Source organism: Mixophyes fleayi, chromosome 1 (genome assembly GCF_038048845.1).
Source record: "Mixophyes fleayi isolate aMixFle1 chromosome 1, aMixFle1.hap1, whole genome shotgun sequence".
In the NCBI taxonomy this organism is placed as follows: Eukaryota; Metazoa; Chordata; class Amphibia; order Anura; family Limnodynastidae; genus Mixophyes; species Mixophyes fleayi.
In genome coordinates, this window is record NC_134402.1 from 367,195,747 (window position 1) to 367,212,264 (window position 16,518).

Consider the following 16,518-nt stretch of genomic DNA (forward strand, 5'->3'; position numbering starts at 1 on the left):
GTAACGCTCTACAGAAAAAAAATATATCACATAGTAGAATTGGTTATTAAATCAGGCAACATGTAAATGGTAATTGAAAAAGTGTCCCAGGCCACAACCCCCGATTAGGATTAAACGCTGCCCATGTGAAGACCATCCCATTTCATGTTGTTTAAAAACCTGTGTTCTGAAGGAACAAACTGTCAGACTTTTTGGGAAATCAATTCATATTGATAAGCTGTCCATCTTCTTCCAAGCCAAATTTCCCTTGGCCAGAATGCAATTCATGTAAGTGCAAATCTGAATGTAACCCCTTTTTATTTTAAACTGCTTTTGCCTGTTATGCCAGTCTATTAATTATTTATTCATTATTTTTCTTTATATCTGAATGCACTGTATTTTTTGTATATTAAATCTATAATTTGATAAGTTGCGTCCTTGACACTCTAACAAATCCATTAGCCTGTTTAGAAGAGGCAGATTGCTCGACCAAGTTAACCCTTGGAATGCCAGTGTGTGATTTGTTGATACATTTGATTAACAAGCTGTGTGTGCTTGCATTTACATTTGTGTAACAGTCTGGAGGTGTGAAGAGGGTAGTGGGTCCCAGCCCCACCATGTATGAGAGTGGTTAGGAGCCCCACTGAGGAAGTCTAGCGCCTGCAGTAGGTTGGAGCTATGGTCCAACTACAGAGCAGCCTGGCAGCTGGCTGTGCACCCAGCCAGCAGTGTGAGATTTTGGGCTAAGACCGTGAGATTTTGGAGTGAGTAGTGGGTCTCAGCCCCACAGATTACATGGTAATGGGTTGTAGCCCCACAGCGAGTAGAGTAGGTCCCAGCCCCACAGCAAGTAGAGTTGGTCCCAGCCCCACAGGGTACGCTGCAGTGTGTCATAGCCCATAGCAAGTAGAGTGGGTCCCAGCCGCACCATAAAGATGACCCTGAAAGATCCTTTAGAAGGAATGGACCGGATGGCATTAGTAGTTGAATGTCAACTACGTGGTGTTCCCCATTTTTATCAGGATCGTAGGGAAATCATCCAGGATCTCAAACATGATCAAGCAAACCCAGTCAAGGCTTTCAGCGACTACCAATGCCTGATTCTTAGGCCGGGTCCCAAGAGGAGTTTCCTGGAGCAGCTGGATTGCTTGGAGGAGTGTTTTGAACTGACACAAGAAGAGGCATCAGATTGTGGACAGCTCGATAGCCCAATCTGGCAAGATCAGTGCCGACGGGTGGATACTGCCTGCAGCAGCTTCTTCCACTAGCTATGGAGGTCATCCCCAGGGAAACTAAGCTGGGACCGCTCAATGTTTTAACTTTAAACAGTGGAGACATGGCTTTTCAGGGGGGAGATCTGACTACAGGACCTTTAGGTATGTTTACTCCTCTACAGCCAACCAAGACGTATTGGGTGGAAAGGGCCAGTGGAGAATGCTGTGCAGTAACCCTGTTTCCCCATATAGATTTGCTGGGGGTTGTGAGTTCCGTGAACATAGACCAGTGGAGAAAGAAATGGTGCTTTTGGAGTTTGCCCCAGTGTTGCTCAGTGACTGCACTGGCTGAGACTTGTGTAGTGCCACCGGACATATTGACATGTACTGTTTCACTTGACGCTTGTCCAGTCAAGCAGGCCCTTCCACCATGGGATTTGTTTGGCCCAATTCCCTGGGACACTGGTGGGGAAAACAGAAATTATAGACTGCGGCCTACAATCCCCCTGGACCCAGGTGACACCCCAGTGGCTCAATTCAGGGGATTAGGCAAGAGACTTTGGACTTGGGGGAGGAAGTTGCTTACCACAGCCAGGGTTAAAAAAGTGTGTAAGGAATGTGGAGAAACTAGGTATTAATATCAGCTCATCCTGTCTGCACCTTGTTTCTCACAAACTGTGGACTATAAAAACATACTTTTTCTAGCCCTCTGGTTCCCCATATTTCTCAGTCATATTTAGACTTGTATATTCTATTTTGAAAGTAGCTAAAATGTCTGCCAGCATGTATTGTTATCTTGTAGACTAGTCCATTGTTTCAGTCTAGACAAAAGGATCATTGTCCACCAGTCCTGTATGAATGTACATTACACCAGGGGGTCTCTTCTCTTTGTTAAGCTGTGAGCTCTATGTTTAACTACAGAGGACTACAGAGGACTGCATTGTGTATTTAAATGTAAATGTGTCTGGATTGGGATCTCTCCTGTTTAAACAAACTCTGCTGTATAGCCACAGAACAATACCTGTCAATAATTAAATCAGGAGTGACTCATCTGCTATCTCTTTGTCTGTATGTTTACCTATGAAAAATGTAAACACAGAAAAGGACCAATCAGGCAGGTCCTGGAATTGCTGATGAGCTAATTTTTGGGCTTAAAAGAGAGCTCTAGAGGACAGCAAATTGGCATGCACTACCAAGTGATAGCTGAAGTCAGGCTGACGTTGAGATACAGATCTCTGTCCCTGACAAGAACGGGACAAATGGTCCCTGGAGTACTGCCGTTGCCCTGATCTACCTCTCTAGGTCTTGGGGAGCTATGTGTCCACCGTAAGGGGCGTGACAGTGACTTAGGGCCGCTACGTTTGCTGGTAGTCTTAAAGGAGAGGGGGGAGAAGATTGGATTGATAGACAGCAGCCCCTGAAAGTGACAAGGATACTGGTGAGGTGTTTTCATTATAACCTGTATGTTGTCTGTGCCAGACTGTAGTGTTATTTGTTGCAAGTTATTATTTAAATATGTGTATTGCTGTTTGGTGCTACCATTTTGTTAAATGAACTTATTTAGCTTTATATCGGATATTTGCCTGGGTGATTTTGAACTTTGGACAGGTACTGGGTAGGGCAGCTGTGCGCGCAGAAGGTTATGTTAAGCCCGGTATCCTCACAATACACACACACATACACACACACACACACACACACACACACACACACACACACACACACACACACACACACAGGTGGTGGCTGGAGGGGGGATTCTTTTTTTCCTATAAAAAAAAAAATAGACCCATCATGGTCCAAACCTGTGGAATGGATAACTAGCTATTGTGCAGATGGTATGTGGGAAAACAGTGCTTTATGATAACTACAATGGACCTACCCACAACAACAAAAATATCAGTTTGTTTGTGTAAAATACTTACATTCCACAAAAGCCTCCACATGGGTCTCCTCCTCCTCCATGATCGGCGCGACTGCCGCCTCATCCACCTCCTCCTCCTCAGGCTCCTCCCTTGGTGCCTCGTCCACCTTCTCTTCCTCCTCAGGCACCTCCCTGGGCGGCTCGTCCACCTACTTCTCGGGCTCCTCCCTGGCCTCATGTTGTTCTCACCTCTGATGGCCTGTTGGAATAAGTATAACATATTAGTTTCTTTAAAAATGTTCTTTCTGTTTCACAGTTACCAACATCTAGCCATATAATAATGTCGGCTGACATTGTGCAACATGCATTTAGCAACACACATACTAGAGTGTCTTTTAATACCAATTTGAAATGTAGAGACACACAACACTTTCAGATTGGCTGTAACAAATCTTGGATTTGCCTTACGTGACATAGGGATGTTGAATTGACTTTTTTTGTTTCTAAAAATAAGTACTACATTAATATTGTAGTTTTACAGAACAATATTTAGCTACTCTAAATAGTGACAGATTCGGGAGACATATTACAGAGGTATTTGGGTAAGGCTTGTAATATTGACAAATGAGGTTTGCACTAATTTGTGCGTTGGCCACCTACCAGTGTAATGTAAAAAACAGTATGGGAGTTAATGTCAGCATGTTACCTTAGTGGTTAGCACTTCTGCCTCAGAGCACTGGGGTCATGAGTTTGAATCCCAAAAAGGTAATTTACAAATGAACTTGTCACATGGGCAAAAGCATGTTGCAATGGAGGGGTAGTTACATAGGGCATGTCCTTGAAAATCTTTGAAAGTAATTGTTTAAAAAAAATGTATTTGGATTACAGTAATTTAGGCGATTAATAGAGAACTCACGCCTTAAAATCTCCTCCCTTAACTCCTCTAAAAGCTTTGGCTGACGCTGGCACAGATCACTCCAGCGCGGCTGGAGCTGACAATGCTCCGTCGGCGGTTAAAACGTACACCCTAGTCTATGCCCGCAGCTTCATCTTGTTTGAGATGTAACGGCCTGCGGGCATACTGTCCATGGCCTCTGCCAGGACCCGCAGCTCACGCCTTGCAAAGGTGCTGGCTCTCATTTTGGAAATGCTATACTTTTGAATAATCTGCTCTATGATTGGTTCTCAGAGCACATGTTGGCAAGCTCACGTCATTTGCGAATCTTTTCCATCCTTGTCTGCAAAATGTTCTCTTGTCATCCATTCCTCGGGTCCTAGCATCAGGGGCGTGATGGAGCTATGTGAAAAGTATACCACTATTTGCAAATACAGGGACTTAAAAGTGGTACAAAATGGTCTTTCTGCGCTGTATCTTTCACACATATCAAGTTACAATTAAATAAAAAATAAAATAAATGAATACTTATATTTGAAAACGTCCAGATATCTCCACTTATCGTTACTCTCCAATGATGATTAACATGTAAAGAGAGTAAGGGAAACAATAGTGTAATCCTGTATTGTATAAAGTAGGATATTCTCTAGTTGACATGAATTACAAAAATATTTTTGTAATGGAAAATACAGCGCAGAAAAAACATTTTGTACCACTTTTAACTTTGTATTGTGACTTTGCTGTAGTCTTTAGCTTGGTTCATCTGCAGCAGTATTTGTGTAGCGCTGTAAGGGTTGTTTAACTGATTTTCCCAAATACAGGGACTTGCTAACAGAAATCTGGCCCTCTAGGTCCCAGCATGGCCATGCAGACATTGAGTATTCAAGCCCTTGTGGTAATAGTGCTATTTTGGCTAAGCCTGCCCATCCTGCGATGTAGAGTGGTTCAGTTAACTTTTACTCACATGGAATATTGTTATCCCACTCACACACTGTTTAGTTAAGGGATATATTATTTTCACATCATGGGTGGATCCTCCTATGTGGGATGGGGGGGGGGGGTGAGCTAGTAGCACATCACCCTAGGAAATGCAGGCCTGTGCAGAATAAAGGGCTTGCTTGCCATTATGGCAGCGGGACACTATGCTGTTGGAAGCAAAGCAAATTGCAGATTATTAGTGAAATTGATTGCTCTGAATTTGGTACATTGTTTGGAATATTCTTTTGGACAGTTGTTTAGGCTCTAGGGGGATAATATTTACCTTTTTGGGACCTTTGTCTGTACACATTTTTTTTTTATAATTATGTTAGGATTTATTAATGGATTCCTGCTATCCTCATCACAAACTTACTGAGGATTTCATTTTAAGCAACACAGAGGGTATAGTGGTGTTATTGACAGTGAGTGAGATTGAAGGCCAGTTGTTGACTCTAGCTTTAGGTATCGTTGTGACATACATGGGAGAATGCAGAAAGACAGTGGATTACAACAGTTAGTACAGAAAGAAATAGGTCAGGGCAAGCAATGTACATTTGGGTGTCCTCAGCATAGAGGTGGTATTTGAGGTCAAATCACCAAATTACTATCCCAAGAGAGTGAGAGTGGAAGGGAGAATGTTCCAGGGGTGAGTACTCTACAGCAGCAGTTAGAGAGGTAGGAATTGACCCAGGAAAGAGCGGTGTTTAGATGGACAATGGAGTGAAGGATGTGTAGGAGAAAAGGGTATTCAATGGTGTTCAAAGCAGCAGAGAGTTACAGGAGAATGAGTATTGCAAATATTAAATATTAATATTTATTTATAAACACAATTCCAGTAATCAAATGAAGATCAAAATAATACCTGTGCATACAGACTACTTCATAAACAAAAAACAAAAACAAAAAACAGACACATACATGTTGGTTTTATCCCATTGGTTAGAGGTGTTGCAAGGCAGGTCATGCTGGAATCCATAATAACTCTTCTTTATCTGTTTAAAATGTTAGAGAAAAGGATATCAATCTTAGGCCATTTTGAAACAAATTATTACTTGACTGCGTGTACTGTATTTTCAAGCTGTAAAATCTACAGTTTGCTGACTTAACTGTAACGCAGTCCCTCAATAAACTTAAAGGAATAACTTTTAATTATAGATACTTACATGCTGCAAAAAGTAACTCCTTAATGTCTTTTTCTTCTTCCATGAAATGATCCTTGCCACACCTCCTTTGTGCTCCAGCTGACAGCTGGGTTATAAGGTCTGTTGGAATAAATTACAAACATTTAGCTATTTACTAAAATTGTGTCTGTTTCTCACTTATCCTCAAAATGAAAGCGAACATAAGGTATCTCCATTAGAAAACATTGACAAATCAGTGCCTTAAAAATCAATAATCACACAACACTTAGTTTATGCACTTTACCTGGGCAGAAAAGAAACTTCACATTGTGAGTCAGATATATGATTAACACACTATGCTTAACTACAGAATAATTTTCAGGTGAGACAGACATGTCCCAGATAAGGCCTGGTAGTACATCAATGAAAGCCTTTAGTTTGGTCTATTTTAACCTAAACTCTAACAATCAAGCTTCATCATTATTTTCCTAAGTTCTATGGCTATGAGTCCCATCTGATAATCTCAGCAGGGGCAGAGGAAGCTCTTAAAGGCCGGTTTCAATTTTGCAGATTTCAAAGGTTAACATTTATTTAAGTCCAAACAGTCTGGTACATGCATTTGTATATGTTTAGAAAAATGAAACAGCCCTTTACTTTCATCACCAAACAATAATTGTATTTTTAGGATGTTAGAGAATTTTAAAAGTGTGATATAAACCATATTAGAAAAAGATTTTACCTTGCAAATCAGTGTGAAACCTGAAGTGGCCTGCCTCCACAGTTGCAGGAGGGCTGGGGATCTGTTGGATAAACATGCCCCATGGGAAAGTACCAAAACACATAAGAATCATCGTAATAGATATTAGATTGAAAAGCTTCACAACACCCCCCCAACATACAATAAAAAAATTGGGTTTAAATTTATAAGACAAATACACATTAAAATGCACATTACATATGAAAATAGAGATGCACTGTTATTCTGGAACATAAAATATGTTACAAACACAAACGTTTAAAGCAGGGGTAGGCAACCTGCGGCTCTCCAGGTGTTGTGAAACTACAAGTCCCAGCATGCTTTGCCAGTAGATAACCAGCAGATAGGTGGCAAGGCATGCTGGGATTTGTAGTTTCACAACACCTGGAGAGCCACAGGTTGCCTACCCCTGGTTTAAAGTGTATATAAAAGAGTAAATTAAAATATAACTCTCAATACAAATAAAAGACCTCTATACAAAGCCACACCAGAAAAATACACTATAGAGTTCTAACTAACTTCAAGTGTGCAGGAAGCAGTCTTTTATAGTGGATTGTAATGAGACAAGTATATGCAGGTGTAAGGCCCACTGTGGTATCAGATGATGAGATCTGATGCTGGGTCTATGCAACGCTGGTTACGGAAATCTGTTGTTCATTTTTATACTGATTAAAAAATGTTTCAGTTTATTTCTGATTGCGAATTATTCTGAAATGCATTAGCATAGACTTTCATAATTTAATTTGTATTGAACAAAACATGATCTGTTATGTCTGTTACTAAGAAGGTGTGTGCAATTGTTCATTTAATTTTCATTTAATTATGCTCATTAACACTTTAGGTTGCCACTAGTGCCTGTGTTGTATGTTTGTTTCATTCTGAAGTATGCCTTACTGGTTAGACAAATGAGTTGGCAACAGTAGGATCATGAGTTTGAATCCACAATCATGTCTGTATCTGTGCAGACTTTGTATATCCCCATGTTTTTGTGGGTTTACTCCAATGTGTCACTTATAGAAGAGTACGGTAGTATATATTTTGGTGTTTGTCTTGTCTATAGCATTGTATCATGCATGGATATTTATGTTTATGAATTATTAGCCATTGAATTCGCATCCACAATTATTTACAAATCAAAATGACACATTACACAATTTTCATGTTGGACAACAAGAGAATGTGTGTGAGTAATTCTTTATTGTTTAACCTTAAACATTCATGTTAGTAGTAGTGCCTGTATTGTGTTGTATGTTTTTTGGAGCACTATAAGCTTAGTTGAAGGTTTATGTACTCATATTTATGTTTACCTAAGAGCACTTTCAAACATGGTGCTTGACATTCCAGTCTATATAAAGTATGTAATGCTCAATCAGCACGCTGCCTTAGTGGTTAGACAATCCAATTTTCCTCAGTGGGGCCATGAGTTCGATTCCTAACCCATTTTGTGGAATATGCCTATATATGCCTATATTGCATGTTGAAATTTGTGTGGCGGTATGATGAATAGTATATAAATAATCTATTATTGTATACTTCATAATATATATCAGAATTCAGCCATAGTTGAATTAGGACAGTGACTTTGCATTTACAATCCTTTCCCCCACCTGTTACTATGGAACTTTTGAAAACCTGAGAAAAACAGGTCTTGGCTTTTGAGGCAGACTACATGCTTTGAGAAAATAAATAAATAATAGTGGCGCTCAACTCTAATACAAGACAAGAGCAGCTATCACCAGAAAGGGAATATCCTGTCCCTTTAAAAAACTAGACATAAAGTATAAGGAAATTGCGCTCAATTATCTTGATGTCAGGTGGAGGTATATATGATATAATAGAAATGTGCAGGTGATAAATAGGAAATAAAATAAACATTTAATGATCTGCAGGAGCGCTGTTAGCGCTGTTAACAAACAGGGATCCCTGCACCGCTTACCAACTGGATTTTAGGCTGGATTCCACTCGCATCTGACGGCCAATTGAGGTTGGTGAATTCATTGCATATTGGACCCCGCTGCCCTGTCATTCGTTTTGGGCTCTATAGATCTTACCATCTTCTTATGGGACAATTGTAACATTTCCTCTACTGCTTCGCCACAAGTGATGTTTTGAACTTTGTTTTGATTGACTCTAAATTGACTGGTTTGGGACAAATCATTGGTTTATTTCTGATTTTATAGTTGTTTTATTATTTTATCTGTTGTTGTTAACCTCAATTGTTTTTATTATTGTATAGTCAAATAAATGTTGATTTTATTTCCTATTTATCACCTGCACATTTCTATTATATCATATATACCTCCACCTGACATCAAGATAATTGAGCGCAATTTCCTTATACTTTATGTCTACATGCTGTGAGCACTTCCTGTGGAAAGGTAAACTCCGCCCACTTGTAAGTGAACTATTTCACTAGCAGAAACACAAAGCTCTCTCAAGTTATCTTGCTTTGACCAGGATAGGACATGCAGAGACAACCGCTGGAAACTATGTTTAATGGAATGGTTTTCTATATATGTGAGGGCCTGGGAAGGCAATTCATATTAAAATCTGGCTAGTAGGTAAAATGTAATTGAATAGAAGGTGAGTGAATCTGGAAATATACATAGTTCTGTGTGGTTCTGTGTTGGTTTAATGTTATAATGGAGTTTTGTTTGGTTTATTTCAATGAATAGTTATAAGGTGTAACTGTTTGATTTTGTTATGTTATTTGAATGGTATTGTCAGATAAAATGGAGTTAGTGAAGTTTTGGTCATGAAGCATTTGTGTTTGTTGCAAAGGGTATTTGGAATAGATGTATTTTGTGTAAAATAGATATTTGTGGTCGACTTACACGTATATTGTGAGAAGTTTAAGAACTGGACCCTGTTCATTGGTAGACAATTAGGCCATTACAAGCACATGTGACCAACACGTCCCTGTAACTTCTAACAAAACAAGTCTGCCATTTTAAACATTGTGAGCTATTTCAGTTCTTGGAAAAGGCTAATGGAAATTGCAATTGCTGTATAATAGAAGTGTGTGGTTATAGTTTGTGTATTGCAGTTTAGTGTAAATATATAGTAAATGTATGGAAATGGTTGTGCATAGTTTGCTAGATAGAATGGTTGTGTTGTAAAAGTATATATATGTATTTAATGGGAAATCTTGTAGATGGTATTGGAAAGCCTGCTATGCTGCTTTTGAAAACTGTGGCTGAGATGAGGACATAGATACATAGCAAACGATTGGATTGTTCAGGAAGTGGTCAGATTCAATATAAAGTTTTGTTAGATTGTTGGTTTAGCTGGTAGTTTGTAACTCTGAAATAATATGGTTAATGCTGGAGAGAATGAAATAGTTAATATAGCAGCAAGCTATGTGATCTGTGATCAGAGCAGGCTGAGTTCAGACAATACAGAAAATGGATCTAGAAGCTACGATGCTTATAAAATGTCTGCCATCTAGAATCTTCCATGTGAAGGGAATGTAGATAGTGAATAATGGCTGTTGGACTTTGACTGTGATAAGGGAAATGAAAGATGGATAAATGGTAGACGTTTTAAGGTAAGTGTGAGAATATTTGGTTGTGGAATGTATGTTTGAAAAGTGGGTTTTAGAATGGAGTATTGCCTGTGTGTTCCCCCCCCCCCACAGGTCTCCCCCCTTCTCCACACAAACACACACACACAAACACACACACACACACACACACACACACACACACACACACACCTTTAGACAATAGTTAGTCAAAACAGACACAGTGACTTGTATATTCATACAACAGGAAATTGACTGCAATGTATCGTATGAAACGAAATCTGTTGAGTTTGTATAAATACACTGTTTACTGTTTTATAATATATACATCAATTTTACAATTAGAATGTTAATAATACAGCACATTTTAAATTAAACTAAATGTTGTGCAAAGTTTTTCTTGAAGATATGAACATAAGTTATTATATGAATATTGATCCTGTGGATTTAAGGGAAAATACGAATTATATTTCTTAGGTTAAACTACCTTTGTGAGGAGTTGGTTGACGGTGTTAGTCATAAATTACGTTATTAAATGGTCGTCCATACATTTGCCAGACTATTAAGGAGATTAAAACCCAATAAACACCCTAGCAACCTTTTTACAAGGTGCAACACAGACAAGCAGCTGTTCCAAATAAATTGAATCGAAACAAATAGAAAATATGGACAGATAAAAGCAAAGTAATCCTAAGTGCCAAAAAAAGACAGGAAAAAATGACAAACAATTTTAAGTTCAATTATTATTTTTATTATATTATACATCAATAAATTTTCATAGCCAAATATTTAAACTGTGCATGTACCAAGGATTTAGGGCTATATTATTTCATTGTATAATTATTGACATTAATAAAAATTATAAAAGAAAAAAAGCTTGTTATGAAAGAATTTCATGCTCAGATTTTCGTTCTAGTCTATATCATTCACACATTGTTTCCACTTGTATGTTGGCTTAGTGGTTAGACAATCCACCTTTCAACAGTGGGGACCTGAGTTTGAATCCTCACTCATGGCCTTATCTCTGTAGAGTTTACATATCCTTCCCATTGTGTGGATTTCCTATGTGTCAATTATATAACAGTATGCTTGGTTTAAGTTCATACAATTTTAACAAATTAACCTGTTATATCGTTCATATTATTATTAGCCATTTTTTTACAATATCAAAAATGGCATAGACCAGGGGTGTCAAACACAAGGCCCGCGGGCCAAATCCGGCCCGCCAGACCTCGTCTGATGGCCCGCGGAGCCGCCGCCAGCCTTGCAGCCTCCCCTTTTTCTTTTTCAATGAATTTACTCCGTGCCTGCACGGAGTAAATTCATTTAAAAAATGGCTCAAGTTAACAAAAAAAAAAATTTTTACTTACCTTCCGGGACCTGGCCCGACTTCTTCCTGCCCCGCACTGCTCCCTGGGTGTCGGACGTGACGTCATCACGTGACGTCCGTCCGACATCTCCAGGGATCAGAGGAGAGCGCGGACGGCGCGGAGAGGAGCCAGACTGAAGAAGAAAGAAGTAAAGAAGTAAAAGAAAGAAGTAAAAGGTAAGTAAAGTAAATGGAGGGGGCAGATGGCTGGGCACTATAAAAGGGGGCACATGGCTGGGCACTATAAAAGGGGGCAGATGGCTGGGCATGGGCACTATAAAAGGGGGCAGATGGCTGGGCATGGGCACTATAAAAGGGGGCACATGGCTGGGCACTTTAAAAGGGGGCACATGGCTGGGCACTATAAAAGGGGGCAGATGGCTGGGCATGGGCACTATAAAAGGGGGCACATGGCTGGGCACTTTAAAAGGGGGCAGATGGCTGGGCACATATAAGGCAGGTGGAGCGGTAAACTTTGGATATACTGACCACTTCCATGTCACTTTACAGTGGTATAGGGACCATAAACTACAATCAAATACCCCAAAAATGTCCAAGAAAAGAAAAATTGATGCAGAGGGAAGGCAATTTCAGGAGAGATGGGAAAGTGAATACATGTTTGTGATTAATGGAGACAAGCCGGTATGTCTTATTTGCTATGAGGCAGTGGCAGTGATGAAGGAATACAATTTACGCCGGCACTTTGAGACCAAACATGGAGCCAAATTTGCTAACTTTAGCCACCAGGAAAAGCAACAAAAGGTCCAAGAATTAACAGGTAGCCTGCATTCTCAGCGGAATATTTTTTCAAAAATGACAGCAAAAAATGATGCAGCAGTGAAAGCCAGCTATCTTGTGGCTGAAGAAATTGCGCGAGCTTCAAAGTGCTTTTCAGAAGGTGCATTTGTAAAGAAGTGTATGCTGAAGGTATGTGAACAGGTGTGCCCTGAGCAGAGACAGGCTTTTAACAATGTCAGCTTGTCAAGAAACACCATCACAGACCGAGTCAGGGACCTAGCCTGTAATCTTAAAACAAAGTTGGCTGAAGAGACATGCAGTTATGTGGCATTTTCATTAGCTGTTGATGAAAGCACTGACAATACTGATACAGCTCATCCAGCTATTTTTGTAAGAGGTGTGAAGGAAGACTTGTCTGTCAGTGAGGAGCTCTTGGATGTGGTCGCCATGTATGGGACAACAACTGGGAGGGACATCTTCAATGCAGTGGAGGAATCCGTAAATAAAATGAAATTACCTTGGGAAAAGTTGGTGGGACTTACTACTGATGGCGCTCCAGCAATGTGTGGAGTGAGAAATGGCTTGGTTGGACTGTTAAAAGAGAAAATGGAAAAAAGTAATTGCCACACGCCGCTGATAACTTATCACTGCATTATCCACCAAGAAGCTCTGTGTGGCAAGGTTCTGCAACTGGATAACATAATGTCCACAGTCACGAAAACAGTGAATTTTCTGCGTGCACGGGGTCTGAATCATCGTCAGTTCCAACAATTTTTGAAGGAGGTGAGCATGGAACATACAGATGTGCCATACCATACAGAAGTAAGGTGGCTGAGTAGGAGCACCGTTCTCAAGAGATTTTTTGAGCTTTTGGAAGACAATAATCTTTTTATGCAAAGTAAAGGGAAGCCCTTGTCAGAACTGTCAGATCCAAACTGGCTGTGCGATTTTGCCATGTTGTGTGACATAACAGAGCATCTCGCCCAACTGAATCTGAGGCTGCAAGGCCGCAAACAAGTCATAACCTCAATGTATGACGCAATAACAGCTTTCCAGGAGAAACTGCGCCTATGGAAGTCACAGCTTGAAAAAGACAGTCTTGCCCACTTTCCTATCTGCCAGAGCATTTCAACCTCATTCCCAGGTACTTTTTCATGTGCTCGATTGGGTACCAAAGTGAATCGGCTGATTGATGAATTCAATCAACGCTTTTATGATTTTAAAGAACAAAACTTAACCTTTACCAGCTTTGCCAATCCCTTCAACATCGATGTTGACAGTGCACCACATCACCTTCAAATGGAATTAATAGAACTTCAGCCTGAAAGCGAAGTTCCAGGATGCGACAGTCGACGACTTTTACCGTCTCCTCCCCCCTGCTTTGATGCCACAGCTCCGACTTCAAGCTGCACGTGTTCTGTCCATGTTTGGGAGCACTTATCTATGTGAACAGATGTTTTCAGTCATGAATCTGAACAAGACCAAGCTCAGATCACGCATCACTGATGATAACCTCCATGCTGTTTTGCGGATTGCTACAGCACAAGACCTAACACCAGACATCGATGGACTGACCTTAGGAAAACGATGTCAGCCATCTAGTCAGAAAAGTAAAAAAAAAAGGTAATGCCTTGTGTTTTCCATATGTTTAATAAACAGTGTTTGGCAATATTTGTATGTTTAAAAAAAAATTAATGTTTGTTACCAAAAAACATTTTTCAATACATTGTACAATAATTGTACATTTGAATATCTACTTGTCATTATTCTGACTATGTTTCTGCTTTCAGAGCTAGTTATTACTTACATTATTACAAAAAACAGTAATAATTGAATGCAGTGACATTAATTTATGATAATAAAGAGTGGACACATAGACCTACAGATACAACCGGCCCTTTGATGGGGACCAGACTGCTGATGCGGCCCCCGATGAATTTGAGTTTGACACCCCTGGCATAGACTATTAGATACATCAACCTCTTTACATTGCAGTTTATTACAACTATGCATCCACCACGGTTATTTTGAAAAGTACATTGTTTAATTTTTTTATATGAATCTAAAATATATAAAAAAAGGTGAAGTGTATAAAGATGTATGTATGTTGTGCATATTTAGTTTTGAGTCTTTTAAACGAACGATGCTTTTTGAACAGTTCAGTGTTGTATAGCAGCGCTGCTGCTATAGCTTCTTTGGACCTAAACATGACCCCGAGCTTCCTTAAGTTTAATCAAGAAGTTACGATAAAACTCAAAGCATTTCTGCTTAACTATGGATCCAGAGTTAAACGCCTACTCTTCTTAAGTCAGTACAAATAACACCTACTCTTCTTAACTCAGTACGATCTCTGTCCATTTCTCTCCCATTCCCAACCCACTTTTTACTTGAGTGTTGGGAGAACTTCTTAACTGCAGTTAAGAAGGATTTCCATCTTAAGTTAAGAAATTCTTAGCTTACGCAGTAGATTTTTCTTCTTAACTCCCTTTTCTGGGCATGCGCAGGGAAGATTTTCGCAAACAATGGCAGATAAGATCAGTAATGAATCAGGCCCCATTTATGTACAGAGAAAAGGCATAGAAAGTTATTATTTCTCCTTATATGGTCTCATAAATCACTAATGTCCAAAAAGAAAGTGATAAGGGTCTCTAAGATCTTGTATCAAAACAATTAAATTGTATTTTGGGCCGCCTGGTGGTCATCATCATCATCATCTATTTATATAGCGCCACTAATTCCACAGCGCTTTACAGAGAACTCACTCACATCAGTCCCTGCCCCATTGGAGCTTACAGTCTAAATTCCCTAACATACACACACACTAGGGTAAATATTTATAGCAGCCAATTAACCTACCAGTATGTTTTTGGAGTGTGGGAGGAAACCGGAGCACCTGGAGGAAACCCACGCAAACACGGGAAGAACATACAAACTCCTCACAGATAAGGCCATGGTCGGGAATTGAACTCATGACCCCAGTGCTGTAAGGCAGAAGTGCTAACCACTAAGCCACCATGCTGCCCTAGTGGTCCAGTGGTAATGCGATGCAGACAGCCTGTGTGGTGTGCAGGGGCTGTCACATCGCATAGTACTCGTTTTGGCTGTGTCATTCATTCACAGAATATTGTACTACAAGCTGTAGTACAATATTCTATGAATGAATGATGTGGCTGCAGTGTGTACTATGTGATGTGACAACCCCTGTTGTGACCGCACAGGCTGTCTGCATCGCATTACCACTGGACCACCAGGTGGCCCAAAATACAATTTAGTTGTCCGGCCTGGGGGGCATATGCCCCCTGCTCCCCCGGCCCAGCCTGGCCCTCTGTGGCAGCCACATAGCAAACCCAGCATGGTCAAATGCTAGCCAACGCCGAATCTCAGGTGGGAAGCAACAGCCTGCTGCAGGTGGAGCTCAGTCAGCTCAGACAAAGTAAGCATGAATCCGCTGCCTTGCAAAAGATGACCTCCTCGGACGACAATAAGGCTGCTTTTATTAATGTTTGAAAGGACGGTGACTTCTCTTAAGTGGCCAACAGGTGAATGGGTAGAGAAACTAGCTCCTAATTTGATGGGTGAAGCCCAGCGGGCCTATATGGATGTGCCTGAGGACCAGGCAGCGGACCTTCAGCAACTAAAGGCCACCATTGTGGCGCGGATAGTGGTGAGAGGGCCCAAGAAGGTGCAGCAATTCCATATTTGGCGGTTTAGACCGGTATCTGCAATGCATGGCCAGCTGGCAGACCTGGCAAATTTAACAAAAAGTTGGATGGATCCCAACCATAATACACCGGTCAGAATGTTAGAAATCCTGGCTATCGACCATTGCGAGCGAAATCTTAGTTGGGAGTTACAGAATTGGTTTCTACAGACTGCCCCTCAGTCGTTTGAGGAGCTTGCGACAGCTATTGACCAATATTACGCTGTGGAAAATGTGGCCCAGACAGCTGGGAAAGTTGCCAAGCCAGATTTCAGGCCTGAAACCAATACCAGAGGTGGGAGCAGACCGCAGGGCTATGACCGGACAGCCAAGAGAGTTGCCAGGCCTGATCTCAGGCCAAAAACAACACCAGTGGTTGG

The 16,518-nt window shown here is 40.5% G+C and overlaps 1 pseudogene; it reads left to right on the forward strand.

Moving 5' to 3' along the window:
* The first annotated feature begins 12,249 nt into the window (after window positions 1–12,249).
* On the forward strand, window positions 12,250–14,065 carry LOC142158154 (general transcription factor II-I repeat domain-containing protein 2-like; annotated as a pseudogene).
* The last annotated feature ends 2,453 nt before the right edge of the window (window positions 14,066–16,518 follow it).